The sequence below is a fragment of the Macrobrachium rosenbergii genome, chromosome 8, assembly GCF_040412425.1.
Source record: "Macrobrachium rosenbergii isolate ZJJX-2024 chromosome 8, ASM4041242v1, whole genome shotgun sequence".
Lineage (NCBI taxonomy): Eukaryota > Metazoa > Arthropoda > Malacostraca > Decapoda > Palaemonidae > Macrobrachium > Macrobrachium rosenbergii.
The window spans coordinates 49,131,098-49,151,097 of record NC_089748.1 but is presented as its reverse complement, the minus strand read 5'-3'; the positions used below and the strand labels follow the sequence as shown (position 1 = coordinate 49,151,097).

The window sequence follows — 20,000 nt, the reverse complement described above, 5'->3', positions numbered from 1 at the left end:
AAAGCGATGATGAGATATATGGACTGAGAGAGAGAGAGAGAGAGAGAGAGAGAGAGAGAGAGAGAGATGGCAGGGATCAGAGATCAAGCAAGGGGCCAAGGATCTTTGTTTATCAACACTGCAGCGATGACGACTCAGCAGGAAAGATTGATGTCTGAGTCAAGATGTGCAGACAAAGAATGTGACGTGTACAATACCAGATGGTTTCGATATTCGCTAATTAATATAGCCTATATATCTATTATAAAATTATATTCATTTACTATTACTACAGTAATGTGTTGGTTTATATATATATATATATATATATATATATATATATATATATATATATATATATATATATATATATATGTACATACACAATTTACTATATTCATGTGTTGTCTTCCACAATCAATGTGTACAACTATCTCTGGCTGTTTATTTCAAATATCAAAAATATACTTTTACTTTGTCTATTTCCAAGGTTTATGAACATCATGTGACAAGAAATACTGAATATTCGATTATTTTATAATCTTTTATAAATTCACTTTATATAATATAAAATTAGTTAAGTAAATCATCTTTGAAATAACGAGTCTTAAGTGAATCAAATACACTGTTTGTATGAAACAATTTCAAAGGCCAAGGAAATAGACCCGCTCATGGTGATTTTGTTCATCTTAAACACCTGTAACCTAACGAATAAATTTCCAAACATTTCTCTCAGCCAGCAATCAAGCCAGCAGACGAGGAAAAACGAAGGACGGGGAGGTAAAATGTTTATCAAAACTTCTGGCTACGTATGAATAAAAAATAGGAAAGTTTTCTGTTAATACTTCCTTCATGTAACATGGCGCTACTAGCTAAACTAAAATATAATATTCAAAAGTACTACTGTAATACACTTGGGTTGCGTTCATATAAGGAGCTGATTAGACAAGTGCAGAAAGGGGCGGGCTCTTAGTTCACGCTGGCAGGTACGAGCTGAAATCATGAATTCTAGTGACATATTATGATTGCCATCTATAAAAGTAAATACCCTAAAAACCTGGCTATTTATACATTCTTCTTACAGATAATTTCAAGGGTTGTTTCACACAGGGGTTGGCAATACTTACCGGTAACGGTCACTTGGTGCTCTGTCAGTTGCCTCATACCCAGAACATGCGAGGAGGTGAAATTTGAAATTTTGAATCTTCGAGGCTTATGAAGCCCGTACAACAATGGTTGTATAATCTTCTAAACAGTGATATGCATATAGTGCTTACCAGTAGACATTAATGTCAAACAACAGGTGTTCAAATTGTTGTTTTATTACGAAGAAAGGAGATAAATTATAGGTTTATGGCAAAGAGATAAATCATAGGCCTATGGCAAATAAATAACTAATGTGACACATACCGTGGGGAGTTCACAAGATGGACTCTCTCTCTCTTCCGGTACTGTATCCTACTGTCAGTGAAACGTTTTGTACATACTAAACGGCTTCGAATAACTGGTTGCTTTAAATTTTAAAGACGATGTAAAACAACAGTAATGGTGTCGCCATTTGTAATCTGAGTGGGGAGACAGTACACAGTACAGCCAGGGTCAACAGCAGGTGCATTTAAATACACTTTCTTCAGCCCGTTAATGTGCATTTTTAAAATTCTGCGAGAATAACTGTGTGGAGATTTTAAGGTAAGAAATATTAAGATAGGTAAAAAAAAAAAAAACATTGAAAGTCTAATCACATCCAAATGTTTAGGAAATTTTCAAAATATTAACATTGCGGGTTTCGTCAAACTAATATTCTAGTTAAAACAAAATATATTCCATAGCTTTATACTGCGGTTTCTTTAAACTAATAGTCTCGTTAAAACAAAATATATTCCATAGCTTTAGACCTACAACGCTCACCAGAAAATACCAGATTAGCAAGTCTATGGAAATTAATAATTCATATGTATACATTTGTCAAGTCTCTAGCTCTAACTTGAAACGCAGGATACTTGAATAAAAATTGAAGGTACACTAGACATTATATTTAAAAAAAATACTCAGTATACAACAATTACAGATAAAACAGTGGAAAATATTAAACATAAAGAAATACGAGTAGTATCTCCTGAAAACCATAAATCGGAGATTACATAAAACTCTACTACCTTGCAGCTTGAAGGTTCGCTCACTACAGCAAGCTGCTGGGTGGCTGCAACAGCTTTGTGTGTGTGTGTGTGTGTGTGTAAATACCTCTGTTTCTGGCTCTGGCACCACAGTATAAGCCTGCTCATGCCTGCGCTTGTAAACCAAGCCTGTGTGTGTGTTTGTGTAAACGAAGCCAAATACTGTTTGTGTGGACGCAACCAAATACTACAGGTTACAGAAACATCCTTTTCATATAAATATTCGAACCAGTCTGTTAAATAGGCGGCTACTAAATGAAATTTAGAAATTTAAATAATTCGTTTCACCGTGAAAATGTCTTCAGATAAGACGTATGCCAAGAGGAAAAGGCATGCAACTGCAACCCACGCAATTGGCACCTGGACATAGTGCAAAACTCCGTCATCAGCACCAGAAGTCATGTTATTTCTATACAGACCCGAGAGAGAGAGAGAGAGAGAGAGAGAGAGAGAGAGAGAGAGAGAGAGAGAGAAGAACTTCCAATATAACGGAAGATTTTTTTGGTGGATCAACACATTTCATCTTAACTGTAGCCGGGGAATTTGTAAAACGAAAACATACATTTGTAACTCTTCGTCATTCACAAACAACTATATAATCCATTGCAATAAAGTAGTAAAATATAATTAAACTCATTCAGGGTGATGACAAATTACATTACAAGGTGCAGACGACCTCTCTAAGAGGAGTAGACAATCCTCAAAAGTAAAAACAGAAAAAATCTTGAATAGAAAGTAAATCTAAGCAGCGCCTAGTGGTGCAAAATGTACCATGAAACGGTTTCATTATCACCTGAACAGACTCCTATTATCTTTTAAACGTCCATTCACTACAATCCCTTCTAGCTTCCAAGAAAGAAAGACGAAAAAACGAAGGTGTAGAACATAAACAACAAACCCTTCCATTCTGCTAATGAATTACTTTTGGCAAGAAGTAAACAAGGTGTTTGTGCAAGACGCAACACCAGCAGCTTTTTTTTTTCCCACCCAACATTATGTGGTTGTTGTTTACGTCGTGTTTACCTTGATTCTGACACGTCTTATTCTTAATTAATGCTGGCGAATACATAATAAGATGCAGAACTGAATTATTATACTTCCTGTGTTCGCTCCCGACCACCATGCTTCACCTACTCTTGTTGAGCAAAAATAACCTAAACGCCAGTTATCTACAAAGAGAGAGAGAGAGAGAGAGAGAGAGAGACGTATAATATGATGCAGAAATGAATTATTATGATTCCTCTGTTAACCAAAGACCCCCCATGCTTCACATACTCTTGTTGACCAAAAAATTAATAACCTAAACTCCAGTTATCGAGAGAAAGAGAGAGAGAGGACAAATGCATGAGTAATAACACGTTATCACAAAAATTGATAACTTAGTTGTGGGTAGACGAAACACCTGGACTGGGAAGCCTTCCCAATATTTAACAGGCCAAACTACACTACTGTTGTTCACACAATATACAGTACAATAATTCTGTTACAAAAATTATATTGCTGTTGGATGGGAAGTCTCCCACTTTATTCCCTACTGTTGTTCATACCAAGGTTCACACAACATACAGTACAATAGTTGTTACAAAAATTGTATTTCTGTTGTAGAGGTATGGGAAGTCTTTCCCACTTTACTCACTACTGTTGTTAATACCAAGGTTCATACAACATACAGTACAATAATTCAGTTACAGAGATTGTGATCTGTTGTAGAGGCAGCAGTAGTCGGTAGATTCCGCAACCATCTGGCTTCTACTTAAGGACAAGCTTAGCCTACTCATATAATTGGAAATTAATTGTATAAGAATTATACATGCGCACTCCCATAATCAGACGTTCTGTGTGGATTATTCACACTCTCAAGGCACTGGAAATATGAGGCTTAATTTACATGCGGATATCATTATCACAAGACTCTATAAATAATGATTCACTGTCACTGTAATGACACAATGTAATGACCTGTCAATCTGCTTCGCACCAGTGCGAATAACCTCTTATTAAAGATGATTATCAGAGTTACTCTAAATCATTTACGTTTTGTTTAACGGATACAAAACACGGATCCGATTTTTCTTTTACGAATTCAAGAATGAAATAAGCGTAGTTTCCATGCATCATCAAAGATTTTGTTACAAACATCAGGATCATGTATGGTTGTTACGTACAATCTACTGCTAATAATAACAATAACACTAATTACTGATACTAATGGCAATTATAAAACAAGCATTTTTCACATAAAACATTTAAAAATATAATTACAATGACAGAGTAACAACAATAATTATTAATAATCATAGTAATTATACAAAAACAAATATTTTTCACACAAAACATCTACAATTGTAATTACAGTGATAGAGTAACAACAATAACACTAATTATTAATAATCATAGTAATTATAAAACAAATATTTTTTCACATAAAACATGTACAATTACAATGACGTAGCACAGTAGCTAAAGAATTGGGCTATTATCTTGAACCTCAAGCATCTTGAACCAGCCGACTCAAGTTCTAAATTTTGTCCTGAACGTCTGTGACTTAATACCATCGATTTTACCTTAATCAATCAATCTTACGTAAGTACGACCTCTACTATTTATACGAGACATGCGGTTAAGTACGTGGCTTTAAGAGTACGACCCCCACTAAATCAATACCTGATCACAAAGCTTTTGTCGATACGCCTGGAGGAAATTGCTTCAAAAGTTCAAGAGAAGATGCAACGCATTTTCACCCTACAACAATTCTCTTTGCATTTAGATAATTTACTTAAATCTTTTAGTTTTCTATAAAAAAAAAACTATTGTGCCGGTTTTGTCTGACCGTCCGCACTTTTCTTGTCCGCCCTCAAATCTTAAAAATCACTGAGGCTAGAGGGCTGCAAATTGGTATGTTGATCATCCACCCTCCAATCATAAAACACACCAAATTGTAGCCCCATAGCCTCAGTAGTTTTTATTATATTTAAGATTAAAGTTAGCCATGATCGTGCGTCTGGCAACGATATAGGCCAAACCAGCACGGGGCCGTGGTTAAAGTTTCATGGGTTGCGGCTCATACAGCATTATATCGAGACCACCGATAGATCTATTTTCCATGGCCTTGATTATACGCTGTACAGAAAACTCGACTGCGCCGAAGAAACTTCTGCGCATTTTTACTTGTATCTAACAGTTTTTTAATTAGTTAATTTATTTATTCTTTTCTGGTAACTGATCTCTTCTTTCCGTATTTCCTACGACTCTCTGTTGCTTCTTTCGAAAGGGCACCATATCCTTTGGAAGCTTGAATTTCAAGCCAGTGGCCCCTGTGGGCTTGTTCCATATGGAATTGGAATTGGAATACAAAATTTAGGCCAAAGGCCAAGCACTAGGACCTATGAGGTCAGTCAGCGCTGAAAATAATGTAGAAAAAATTATTAGGAGAGCGTGGAAAATAAGATGGAAGTAAGAGAATATGAAAAGTAAGATAGGAAGAAAGAAAATATGAACAGCATTACAGTAAAAGGGAATGAAAGGAGGGTAACTTGTTCCGTACGAATATGGTTCAATGTCTGAATAATAATAATAATAATAATAATAATAATAATAATAATTAGCAACCAGCCAGCTGGAAAAAGGATTCATTGACGGAGTCCCTTTAACCACATCCTAAGGATCCCACTAGGAACTTCCTGCCGAGGAACAACTTCACGGCCACGGTTATAACTAGAATGCTAATGAAGGCCATTCCTCAGAAGGGCTGCTTCTTCCAACTAGGCTATACCAATACATTATATATATCCCGAGACTTTACTCTATTGATTGGCGGTTCCTTGGAATGGCTGAGTAATGACATAACTATGAAGAAAGTTAACACATGTGAGTAGCCACTGTATGTATGTACGTATGTATGTAGGTATGTATTTATGTATGTATGTATTTATGAATTTATGTACACCTATTACTGAAGTTAGTTTATTGTTAACACCACTGTTGTGGGTCAATTATTTGAAACCCGTTATTTCATAATAATAATAATGATAATAACACTATATAATAATAATCATCATCATCATAGTAGCAGTGGTAGCAGAAAAAGGGGAGGAGGAGGAGGAGGAGGAGGAGGAGGAGGAGGAGGAGGAGGAGGAGGGAGGGAGGAGGAGGAGGGGAGGAGGAGGAGGTGGTGGTGGTGGTCAGCTTGTATGTAACTTTACAAGACAGAGGAATTCGCATTCCTCATTCTAGCCCACGACCACCAGCCCCTACCTCAAGCTTCGCGTTTTCTTAATAATTGTACATTTCAACACTCCCTACAAGGCAGCGTATCATTAATCATCTACTGTCCTGGAGTAAACACGCATAATGTTTTACGGCAGAATACGTTACAAAATCTCAGAGAAAGGGAAGACTGTTGGGCTAAATATATATATATATATATATATATATATATATATATATATATATATATATATATATATATATATATATATATATATATATATATATATATATATATATACAGTATTATAAACCCTACCCTCTACCATTCTGGATGGAGCAAAGTACACGGATGGTCCAAATAAAATTTAATAAGTAGTGAAATAAGCATACAACTCACATGTACTGGTATTATAAAAAAAAATTATTGGAAAAAAATACGCAGTGGTGGTGAAATGTTTTTACTTATTTGCTTTCAAAAGTAAATGTATGCTGGACTGTTCTGAAAGGCTGACTGTGGTTTCATTTTATCAAAATCACGATTCACAGAAAAACCACAATATTTAAAATAAAATACACACAAACAAAGAAACAGGACTTCACGATGTAAAACTCTGCCATAGACAACGGCTTAAGTACACACAAGTGTGTGTGTGTGTGTGTGTGTGTGTGTGTGTGTGTGTGTGTGTGTGTGTGTGTGTGAGAGAGAGTGTGAGAGAGAGAGAGAAGAGGCTTCGCAACAGTAGCTTACATTTAAAAAATAGCAACAGCAATGCTTGTTTAAAAAAAAATCGAAAGTGAGACTTGACGGCCATTCATCCAGGTTACTTAGAGTAATTTGTATTCTCTAAACCTTGTCCCCGATAAACAACAACAGCTGATTGCGAGGCCAGGGTGCACCTAATCAATTCTGCTAGAACTGGTTAATCATCTAAGAGGCAATTTCATTAGAGCGAGAATACTACAAAGCTGACGGTCGTAAGGGAACAGCCGCGCTTTTTAATAAACCTGGTTCCTCCTCACAGTCCGGTACACAGTCATAAGAAGTTTAAAGCTCCTCTGTAATTGGATTAAAAATCTCCGCGATCAGGTTGAGTTCACCACAACGAGAGAGAGAGAGAGAATGTGCCACTTCTCCGGATCTATATTTTTTTTGTGACCGTGTACAGCAGTGGTTCTTAACAAGGGGTGCTCGCACCCATGGGGGGTGCAAGGATGCCCACGAATAATTAAAGCAAAATATGTTTTTATACACGCATGTTTTTTTCTGCAAAAAATACAAATAAAATAATAATAATAATTATTATTATTATTATTATTATTTGGTGCGAGAGCTGACTGCTGATTTGAAAGGGGTGCATATATTGAAAAGGGTTAAGAACCACAGGTGTACAGGAATGGAGAACCCCAACATCACATTAAGCTAATTATGGACTTCAGTACACAAATATTATTTTGATGATTGTAATCTTTAGTAAACACTTCACGCTAAGTGCCAAGACCCAGACCTGGCGACGTGCTCCCAAGCGGATTATTTCTTGACTTACTTATACAGGAAAATGGTAATGTCATATAAAATGTTTACGATACATTATATTCTTACTAAAATTATCTCCATGTCAGATATATATGTATACGTGTGCGTCAATCATATGTATGGCAGTCAATGGCAATTAATTCATAATCATATAAACAATTGTTACTATTACCCATATAGGAAATAAAATGACTTAGTCCTTATAGAAATAATTTTTTTTTTAAATGAGGGCTGTTGGCTTGTTACGCAGTTGGCTTTGCGTATGTTTGGACCTAAAAACACGCGTCACCGGACGCGCGCGAGCGCGCACACAAAAGCGTCAGGAAAAAAAAAAAACACTGAGCTTGCAAAACACGGTGTTATCTTGAAAGGGATATATATGTCTATGATACTAAGAGGACTTTGATTGCGCGTCCATTCTTCTTTTTAACAATCACAAATGAAATTCACTATGAAAAAAAGTTACGAGAGATCAAGTTATGCTCTTTCTTGAGAGACGGCTGTACACGTGTAACTTATGGTAAACTGTCATTGACTTTATATGAAAGGCGTATTTATTATAGAAAACATTCACTGATGCATGAAAACGCTATTTGACTCAGGGGAAGGAGCTCATGTTGCCAGCACATGCTCTCTCTCTCTCTCTCCGACATACTTCTTATATTGTTCTCAGAATGACAGCTTTCTCTCTCTCTCTCTCTCTCTCTCTCTCTCTCTCTCTCTCTCCCCCCGACATACTTCTTATATTGTTCTCAGAATGACAGCTTCTCTCTCTCTTTCTCTCTCTCTCTCTCTCCGACATACTTCTATTATCACGCTCTCAGAACGAGTTTTTTTTTTATGTAAAGTATAATCTTCCTATTAATTAACCGAAGTTAATGGACAAAATGAAATGACTTACATGGCTAAAACAAATTGCAATGAAATGGCGATTACACCTGACGGCTTTTCCATTGTTGATTTTGTCTATTCCTTAGCGAACGGATTATTGCCGCTGACCACAGGCATGGAGTTATGCAACACCTCATCACATGTACCAAACCTCAGAACTTTGCTATTCAACATATGCTGATGATAAAGATGATGATTATGATGATTGTTTTTATTACTACATATGACTTGTACTTGCGAGAAATTCATGAAATAATTTACAAAGTTTTCAGTATATGGGTGTTAAAAAAAAGGAAAATCAGTTTACGAAAAAACTGAATAAAAAATGTTTTTAAAAAGACCAATCATTTATCAAGCCTTCGCTATTGTCATAAATTAAGAAAAAGCGAAAACTACACATCCAACTGAACAAAACATAAATGAAAAAAAAAAATGTCAATAATTTACCAAGCTTTCGGTGTAGGACCCATAAATTCAAAAAGGAAATTGCAAAATAAATTTCACGAAAAAATAAATAAACAAAATCTAAGAAATAAACACCAGCACTGAAATAAGCAGTAAAAGCAATTCGTCACAGCCACAGAGCATTTTTAAAGTAACATTACAGACAAACCTTCCATTTGCGAAAACCCTCAACTCAATTAACTTTACGACACTGCCGCAGGCAGTTTCTGGCTGCCCTAGAGGCACAAAGGATATGCGTGACATGTTCCTTGCACAATATCCTATGACACATCTCGTGACGCCACTCTCTTAGTCGGAAGGCCAATAAATAAAATCAACCACAGAACACACGAAATGCGATTGCAAATGATAAGCAAACACTGACAGATCGATTCGGTTCTAAATAGAACTTTCGCCACTGATGTTGCTAATAACAATAATAATAATAATAATGATAATAATAATAATAACAACAACAATAATAATAATAATAATAATAATAATAATTATTATTATTATTATAATTAACAATAATAATAATAATAATAATAATAATAATATTCGTTAGAAATACACATTCATACGGGATTACTGAAGTGATAAATAAAGAGATATTCAGTATTTTCTGTAGAAGTGATAAAAAAGGAATATTCAATATTTTCTATGAAGTCGCTGAAGCGAAAATCCAAGTCCTTTGTCCTCATATAGTTTATATATATATATATATATATATATATATATATATATATATATATATATATATATATATATATATATATATATATATATATATATATATATATATATATATATATCTTTATATATCATAAATGACTTCCTTTAACAGGTTTCGCAAAAAACACACACACACACATCACACTTTAAACATTTGATTCGTATAGATAACTCACCTGATGAGAAAACTTCCACATCACCAAATCAACACACCTATAAGAAGGCTAACCAGCATGAATCACCCTAAACACACACACACTACGTCATCGGCCTCTATCTTCCACGCACTCTATCACTTCCTGGATATTCAGGACCTTTCTTTCCAGTACCTCTTTCCGGCCATTCCTCGTCCTCCCTTCCATCAGCATGACTTAACTATTCTAATCCGCACTGATCCATCCTTTCACCTAAGCCCAAATTTTTACAACTGCAAATCTCACATTATTATTATTATTATTATTATTTCCTCGTTGGATGGGTCGATATCGTTCTCGACTAGCACTCTGCTGGGCCTGCGTTCGATTCTCCGACTGGCCAATGAAGAACTAGAGGAATTTATTTCTGGTGATAGAAATTCACTTCTCGGTATGGTGGTTCGGATTCCACAATAAGCTGTAGGTTCCGTTGCTAGGTAACCAACTGGTTCTTAGCCACGTAAAATAAGTCTAATCCTTTGGGCCAGCCATAGGAGAGCTGTTAATCAGCTCAGTGGTCTGGTTAAACCAAGGTATACTTATCATTATTATTCAGAGGATGAACCCTATTCACATGGAACAAGCCCACAGAGGCCACTGACTTGAAAATCAAGCTTCCAAAGAATACGGTGCTCATTCGGAAGAAGTAAGATGAGGTAAGGAGGAAATAGAGAAAGAGGAGCTCTCGCTTATTAAGGGAAAATAAATTAATAGATAAAAAAATGTAAGAAAATGCAAGGGGAATATAATAAATCGCTGGTAACCAAACTAACGGCGTCACAAAATAAATTAAAATAAAAAATAAAAGATATCATTCTTTCAACTAACATTTCCTGAGAAAAATCTTGAAAACAGAAAGTTTTTCTCCTCGAATGCTCTTTTGTTGTTACGTTTTTCTTGGATGTGGGCTGAGTTTTAAAAATCTGTGCACTATCCTCTACTAACTTATCATTCATTCACAAAACACAGCAATAAAGAGCGCATCAACAATTCCAATCACTAAATGCAACTCTAGTCTATAGGACACTTAATAGGATAAAATTTTTCCATTCTAAAAGTGTCAGTAATAAAAGAGAAAAATCCAAACATGTCTGAACAGAAAGATCTGCCTCGATTATTAATTCTTAATTCATTCAATTATCAATTTTATTAGAATTAAAAGTCCATGTCACGGAAAAATTACATGAGAAAAATAGGCATAAAATGTTTCTATTTAAAAGGAAGCGTTAGACCCGTTTCTGACAAAAGAATGTATGATTTATGAAAAATATAAGAACTTTGGATAAATATATTCAAGGTTCCATACTCGCTAATGAAACCAGATTCAGTAGGAAAATGAAAAGCCGCTAACCAGTGACAGTTTCGTAGGGATGAAATGTTTACTCTCTCTCTAATTATGAATTTGCAGACAATAAAATGAAATGAACGAAAATGTATGTAAATAAACCAGTTTACCACTGACCTTCAAATGATGACAGTACTCCACACTACCATCAACGTAACGCAAAATATTTGCTGCCGGTCTTACCTGTGGAGAGACAAATAAAACGATTACTAAAAAGACAATTAACTCCAAATGAAAAAAAATAAAACTTACAATAATCGACACAAACAATATCATTTACATAACTACTTAAATTACATAATAAAGAGACTCCCATCATAGTAAGGAAACAATGCAACATGCTGCACGCGTTTACCGTTAGGAAGCAACAATGCTTTTTCACGGACAAACCAAAATTAAGCGACGAACCGCAAAGATATTCAACTCTAGCAGAAACTGTTCCCTGGAATAACGTGAATCATTACAACTGAATGAATGAGAGAGAGAGAGAGAGAGAGAGAGAGAGAGAGAGAGAGAGAGACTTTCTACGTTTCTACACTGTCAAGTTCCAAGTGAAAGCAATTCTTCATTACTCGTATGACTTCTAATAGACAAGAGTAATTCATTTTATTCATTCTGGCCTATCACTAACAAATTTAAAAGAGAAATGACATTCGCCATCACTTTTCTCTCCACTAAGCCTCAGAACCCCAGTACCTAGAAGCTCACGTTATCGCTTACCCAACAACAAGGTTCCCAGAAAGGGCCCTACAATACGCCCTGACGTCACATCCGCGACACATCCCTAGTTCCCATCCTCCCTGATGCCTACTGCTCAGCTATTCATCAACGAACATCTACTCCCTCATCCGTTTCTACGCCCACTGCAATCCTCCCAAGGCCTGTAGAGTATAGGGTGGAGGAGACATCCAACAAATCACCTGATATCATTTCAACTGCAACGGCCTCAAGGCAAGTCACCCACCCAAGGGAGAGGAGAAAAATAAAAGGTCAGCTATTGACGTCAGAGCGTGTCTTATCGTGGGTGGAATGTAATACAGCCAATGGACTTGCACGGTATATCTTCAATGGATGTTACGAGAAGATGGATTATAATCACTTGACATCAAAATAATTATTCTTTACATGGTTCTACTATTCAACAATGTACACACACACACATATATATATTGATCATAGTGCTAACACGTGATTCGTTTATCATACAATACCACAGTGAAAAAATGGTAATAAATATATATATATATATATATATATATATATATATATATATATATATATATATATATATATGATATAAATCGAGTAGCAGAATTTATGCTTTAACTACCGACTGTCAATAAACCCGTAATGAAAACTTCTACAATAGTTCATGTCCGTATTGCGTACAACCCAATAACGACACACTCGTTCACCTCTACCTTGTACGAACTCTTGCACTTTCTCAATAATTCTAATATATCTCTTTCATGCATATCCAAATTTGAAGTGTGCAATCTCTGACTTCTTGCATACTACGGTTTCTACTTTCAATCTATCTTCCATTCCATACTTCCATCCTTTCCTCCAGAAGCTTCAGAATCACGCATAATTTTCAAAAGTATGTTACGTCAGCAAACTTCTGAACTTCCCAAAATTTTTCAAAAGTATGTTGCGTCACCAAACTTCTGAAATTCACAAAATTTTACGTCAGCAAACTTCTGAACTTCACAAAATTTTTCAAAAGTATGTTACGTCAGCAAACTTCTGAACTTCACAAAATTTTTCTAAAGTACGTTACGTCACCAAACTTCTGAACTTCACAAAATACTGTTACCTCTATTGGCTAATAATAACATTTTAAAATCATGTCCGTTTCATTACATATCCCAGCTTTGTCAAGAACGCTTACTGCACAAATAATCGACAAAAAATATTAATCTCCACAGATTCTACGTTGTCTTTATTTTTATTTATTTTTTTTTACACCCATAAAGGGGTTACATTTAATCATAAGTCACAACACGCAATCACTGTGTTTCTTTCGAGGCTACAAAACAGAAATGACAACAAAAGAATCAATGGCAGCACTACTTACATACATACATATCCCGACAAGATATTATGACCTTTGAAGCTGACACAACATTCAAGAGGATAGACCTTTCTTGGTAAAATACCGTCAAAAGGCTAAAGAGAGGAAATGAAATGGTCGGGTTTTATTTGTCAGCCAATGTTTTTATTTTTCTGTTTCTCCGGATAAACAATATGCCCAGGGAGACGGTGCTTCAAAGAAATGAGACGAGAGCTGTCTTTTTTTTTATTCTAGCTGCTACATCAAGGATGAACATCCCATAATATTAATACAAACCCAAAACACACACACACACACACACACACACACACACACACACACACACACATATATATATATATATATATATATATATATATATATATACACAGTATATGTATGTATGTATAAAATGTATATATACATACAGCCCAATAGCCTCTCAACAAACACGTGCACAAGACTCACGAGCAGCACGCTGATCCTCATTTCACTAAGCATGCATTACTTATATAGAGTTTTTTTCAACTATGGAACACACATCTGGCGTCTACTGATGAAAGGTGAGATATATAAACTCTCATTCTTGACGACGTCTCTCCCGATTCTTAAAACGTAAGTGCAAGATTACATACATACATATATATATAAATAATGTATGTGTGAATGTGTATATATATGTGTGTATATATAATTATTAAATGCTAACGCACCTGAGGCGTTAATTACTTAAAAGATAATACTTTACCAATTGCCTATATCTCTTCGTTATCTCCTGGGGTAGTTTTGAAAGAAAAGACTAATATTGCTGCTAAGCTGCTCTGTTTATTTACTCTTATACAAACAGGTGTTTGGGCCACTAACTCAAGGCTATCATCAGGGCAAATAGGATTCTTCAAAGAAACTACAATGCTTATAAAAGAGCTGGTGCAATTGTACAAGTTGAAGTGAAAATTAAAACTATATATATATATATATATATAAATATATATTAACTTATCACTTACACAACTGTTCTGTGCATTAATACAATTACTAACAGGACCTCATTAAAGCTGGATGGTATCTAGTGGAGATATTTATTCAGGAAAAGGTACAAGCTTTCTAGGATACCTGACAATGAGGACTGCTAGGCCTAGAAAGCTTGTAATTTTTCCTGAATAAATATCTCCGCTAGATACCATCCAGTTTTAATGAGGTCCTGTTAGTAAATATATATATATATATATATATATATATATATATATATATATATATATATATATATATATATATATATATATATATGTACCATCCAGTTTTAATGAGATCCTGTTAGTAAATATGTATGTATGTACGTATGTAAGTATATATATATATATATATATATATATATATATATATATATATATATATATATATATATATATATATATATATATATATATATATATACCACAAAGGAATATAATCGAATAACAATAATTCAAAATACCTCAATGGAGCATGAAAAAAACACCGCTTATGAGCAGTTCCCCATAAAACATGGAAGGCCTTGGAAAAAAAACAAACAGAATTCAGTGCCGCTTTCATTCTTTAATAGAAACAACACTGTAATTGACAGTAACAAGGTGATTCTTGCAACAAGCGTTGCTACAGATATAAAGACATCAATCAAAGCCATGTTCAATAGACAATAGCTACAATCAGAGTCAGCCTCTAATATGTGTAAAAAAATGTCCCTGACATTTTTATCACGAAACTAAGGACCGAGGATACGCTTCACCTTATAAAAAAAAAAAACTTCACAATGTTTCTTACAACTCTGAAATCAACGATTACATACACTTGTAAAAAAGCATATCATAGCTCTGTCAGCCTCTGTGCACCTGTATCTGGTAATAAAATAACTGAATAAAACCATGGTGGAATTGAATGGAACGGAATATAGAATTTAGACCAAAGGCCATGCGCTGGGACTTATGAGGTTATTGAGCGCTGAAAGGGAAATTGAAAGTAGAAAGGTTTGAATGGTGTAACCGGAGGAAATCCTCGCAGTCGCGCTACGAAGCAACTGTTACGAAAGGGTGGATGGAAAGATGGAATACAATATGAATGGAGGCACAATAAAAGGAACGAAAGAGGTTGCTGCTAGGGCCCGAAGGGACGCTGCAAAGAACCCTAAGTAATGGTGCACTGACGGCAATACCCCCGGCCCCTAAGGGGGCTTCTGTAGTGCATGAGCAATCAATAAGCAGCAATCCACATTTTGTCCTCCCTAACCTTCTAGTAGAGAAGGCATTTTAATTACAACCTTATTCCCTAAGCTGTTAATACTGAGTGTGTGTGTGTGTGTGTGTGTGTGTGTGTGTGTGTGTGTGTGTGTGTCTGTAACGTGGCTAGCGCTGTAAAGGGACCCGGATGACGCATACCAACATTTCAGCATATCTGGAAGCACTTGAACACTAATGCAAGCACTCCCGTAAATACAGTTAATCTTGTTCGAGTATAAGACACGACATAGTTTAGCAATTCCTGAGTCCGCTGAATGTAGGTTCATATCTGCGAAATATTAAGATGATATTATTATTGTGTGTATTATTATTATTATTATTATTATTATTATATATTACGCTTGTAGCGTACGAGTTACGCTTTACGAGACATTGTTCATACATGGGTGCATATCTCCCAATAAATATAAACTTCAAAGCCATCAAATGAAAAGTTTTACAAATATCAATAACCCAATAATAAATAACCTCCAGCGAAAACGTGCAGCTTTTCACAAATACTAATGAAATTATAATATCAATAATTAATAACATCAACACCTAATGCCTTTCAGCATAAATTAAGAAACGGGATACCCCCACACCACACAACCAGGCGATCGCCTCCCAACAACAAAAGCAACTAATTACCGAAGACCTCCGAGGGAACTTTCCAGCCGATAATGAACGAACTTTTCCTCCCCGGTCGCGAGACTCGATAAACCCCGCGAGTCGTCATCACTGAGCGAAATCCGCGGGACGGGCAGATTCTCTCCTGTAATTATTCCTCAAGTTCTGCTTAAAAAGAGCGCATCGCCTTCACACTTCCCCCGAGGAATTGCGTTCTAACCTATGACGTCAAAGGAAGGGAGAGAGAGAGAGAGAGAGAGAGAGAGAGAGAGAGAGAGAGAGAGAGGCAAACGGAAAGTGGGGAAACTTCGGTGGAAGAGGATATCAACAAGATTGAAATGTATTGTGCAGTCTTATAATTATCTAGCAACAGAATTCTTGGCAACGAGAATGGAATAGAATATAATATAGAATTTAGGCCAAAGGCCAAGCGCTGGGACCTATGAGGTCTGCCATCCAGCGCTGAAAGGGAAATGAAAAGTAACACGGTTTGAAAGGTGTAACAGGAGGATAACCTCGCAGTTGCTCTATGAAACACTTATTAGGGAGGGTGGAAAAGTCAGATGGAAGAAAGAAAATATGAACGGAGGTCCAGTAAAAGGAATGAAAGAGGTTGCAGCTAAGGGCCGAAGGGACGATGCAAAGACCTGTAGGTAATGCTTTCAGTGCACCACGCTGAGGCGAACTGACGGCAATACAACACCCTACGGGTTATTGGCAAACAAGTCCTCTTCGCGATTTATATTCACAGATCACATTTATTAGATAATCAGGCATATTTCCCTAACAAACATACATAGAGAAAGCGGACGAATTATCATCATAATCCAACGAGTGACCTTCTCGAGAATCGCCTTGCCCGGAGTAAAAGTACTGCAGACGTTGGATCGATACTAAATCGTAAGACGACGACAGTCCTCCTCCTCCTCCCCCTCCTCCTTGCAGGAAGGGGAGGGAGAGTGAAGATCAGGGGGTTGGCTTGCAGACTAGACTCTTGAGAAATGCACCAAGGCTCAAAGAATACACGTCTAAAAGACGATGTGCAGCTGTACCGTCAATTGTATAATTTACTCTTACATAAACGATGGTGAGCTCTTCATACACGCGAAAGTGAAACTGTACAAACACACACACACACATTCAACAGTGAAAGGAGTTCGCTGCAATTTCACTGCACAGACAAGAGCCCACCAGAGGATTAAAGAAAATGAGAGAGACGGCGATTGAAAATAATCCTAGCAACTGACGTACCAGAGTGACACCACAAGGTCACTGAAACCACGCGGAAAATGAGACTGCTAATATTCACGGCGTCTGAATCACTGGGCAAGAAATTCCTATCACCTTACGTAACAAGGGATTAATTACCTGAATCTTAAAAATTACTTACCTGACACTCTTAGCAGTTGCAGAAGAAATAATAATAATAATAATAATAATAATAATAATAATAATAATAATAATAATAATAATAATAATATTGAAACTTCCCCTCCCATTAGTAGCCATTTTCCGATCACACTAAAAACTATATGTTCCCTTACCCAACAAGTGCAGAAATAATAATAATAATAATAATAATAATAATAATAATAATAATAATAATAATAATAATAATAATAGTAAAACTTCCCCTCCCATTAGTAGCCATTTTCCGATCACACGAAAAGAATTATATGATCGCTTACTCAACAACTGACAATTACATCAGATGCAATAATAATAATAATAATAATAATAATAATAATAATAATAATAATAATAATAATAGTGAAACTTCCCCTTCCATTGGTAGCCATTTTCCGATCACACGAAAAGAATTATATGCTCGCTTCCCCTTCACCTTCACCCATTTCAACCAAGTCCAAATCACCCAACCACCATCAGCAGAAAACACTCCCACCTTCGCTTTTTGTTCAACCCTCTATTTCTATCTTTCTATCTCTACTGAACAGACAGATACCTTACCATCCCTATCTCTCCATTCAAACGTTAAATTCAACTGCAGACGTTCGCTATCTGTGAAAATTTGCAACATTATCGAATGACTTTGTTGAACAGTAAAGTGTTTCCTCCATACGTGCCTTTTTTTTTTACTGAGGATTTCATTAATGTGCCCAAACATATATATTCACATAGCGCTGGCGCATGTGAATGTGAATATTCACATTCCCAAAGAAGAATGCCCGTAAATGCTTCCACATTCTTTGGACGGCACAAAAAATAAATCTAACAATCCACCAAAGGAAATAAAAGGTATACATGATACAGAAATGCTTAAAAATGCAAAAAAAAAAAAGGAAAAAGAAATAGCTGGACCATTTGGCTTACAGAAAAATACAGCAAAATTTACTAAGACACGCCCAAGGATAATATTTATGGACCTTGGACACGCCACACGCCAACAAAAACCTCCAATACCGGAGTGATACGTGTACCACAAATACTAAACGCATACTACAGACTCTAGCAATTCTTTCTACAACAAACTAGGGCAATAAACACCAGCACGATGACAAGTTTTCCTACTACTGACGCCATATTATGCAGAAAAATTAGCACCCAACACCATTTGGATAATGACAGATTCGTCTGCATACAGCAAAAACAAAGCAGAATTATTTACTAGTTCTTGACACGTTTTCCTACTACTGACGCCACTACCATGCAGTAAAAACTAGAACCCAACACCATTTGGATACAGTGACAGATTCGTCTGCAAACAGCAAAAAACAAAGCAGAATTATTTACTAGTTCTAAATATAAAAAAATGTCAAAGAAAGTTTCAAATGAAACCACGGGATTACGTAGCTGAAAAGAACCAACTTCGTATGCAACTATAAGAAAAAAAAAAAAATCTTAAGAGACGGGATATGAAGCCCTACGATCTTCTGTTAAACTGCCACTTCGTCAGGATTAACGGAGATGAAGCCTGGTACGGCTTCTCTCTACTCGGATTGAATACTAAAACTGGGTTAGCGACCGATGAGAAAAACTAAGAAATATTAAATAAAAAAGAAAATAACTTCCGTGGTGCACTGATCACACCTGAGCCACCTTGCTAAAGTTGCAATTAAAATTTTCCTTATATATATTTTTTGTGATACCTTGTACACGTGATTTCAATACAACTGACTCTAAACTACACGAGGATGACTGCGTATTTATCTGACAAACTGCTGCCCTGCTGTTCTTCATAAGACATTTTTTTTTTTTAAAGTTTCCCTTCATATTCCCTTGTTAAACTCTGAACCTCTATTGAGGCCACATCCTGGCCTCAGGGAACATAATTAAAGCAAATTTGAAGCCAATACATGAGGTAGCTTTCACCTAAACTCACCATTTCTGGCACCGTTGTTCTATAGTATTTTTCAATATTTCTTACTATTTCCCGTTGGATGGGTGTGCAGCCCAATTTACACACACTTGAGTCCATCTTCTCACGGATGCTTTGAGTCAAATCTGGTATAAATTGATATAATATTTCTATACAGTAGTAGGGAAAGTGAAAAGGTTTCAGCTTACGTGAGCTAGAAGAATCTTTAATTATATTGCTACAG

General features: G+C 35.8%; 1 protein-coding gene across 3 annotated transcripts in view; it reads right to left on the bottom strand.

Annotated features, from left to right (window-relative positions):
• The window catches only part of LOC136840835 (protein fem-1 homolog C), a 217,663-nt gene that overhangs the window by 71,592 nt on the left and 126,071 nt on the right, over positions 1–20,000 (bottom strand). Inside the window, exon 1 of one of the 3 annotated variants that reach the window (XM_067107770.1) lies at positions 11,623–11,688. The exons of the other annotated variants lie outside the window; for them this stretch is intronic. The gene's annotated coding sequence lies outside the window, so the exon portion shown is untranslated. Of the gene's footprint in view, positions 1–11,622; positions 11,689–20,000 lie in introns of those variants that run through there. 3 annotated transcript variants of the gene reach the window in all.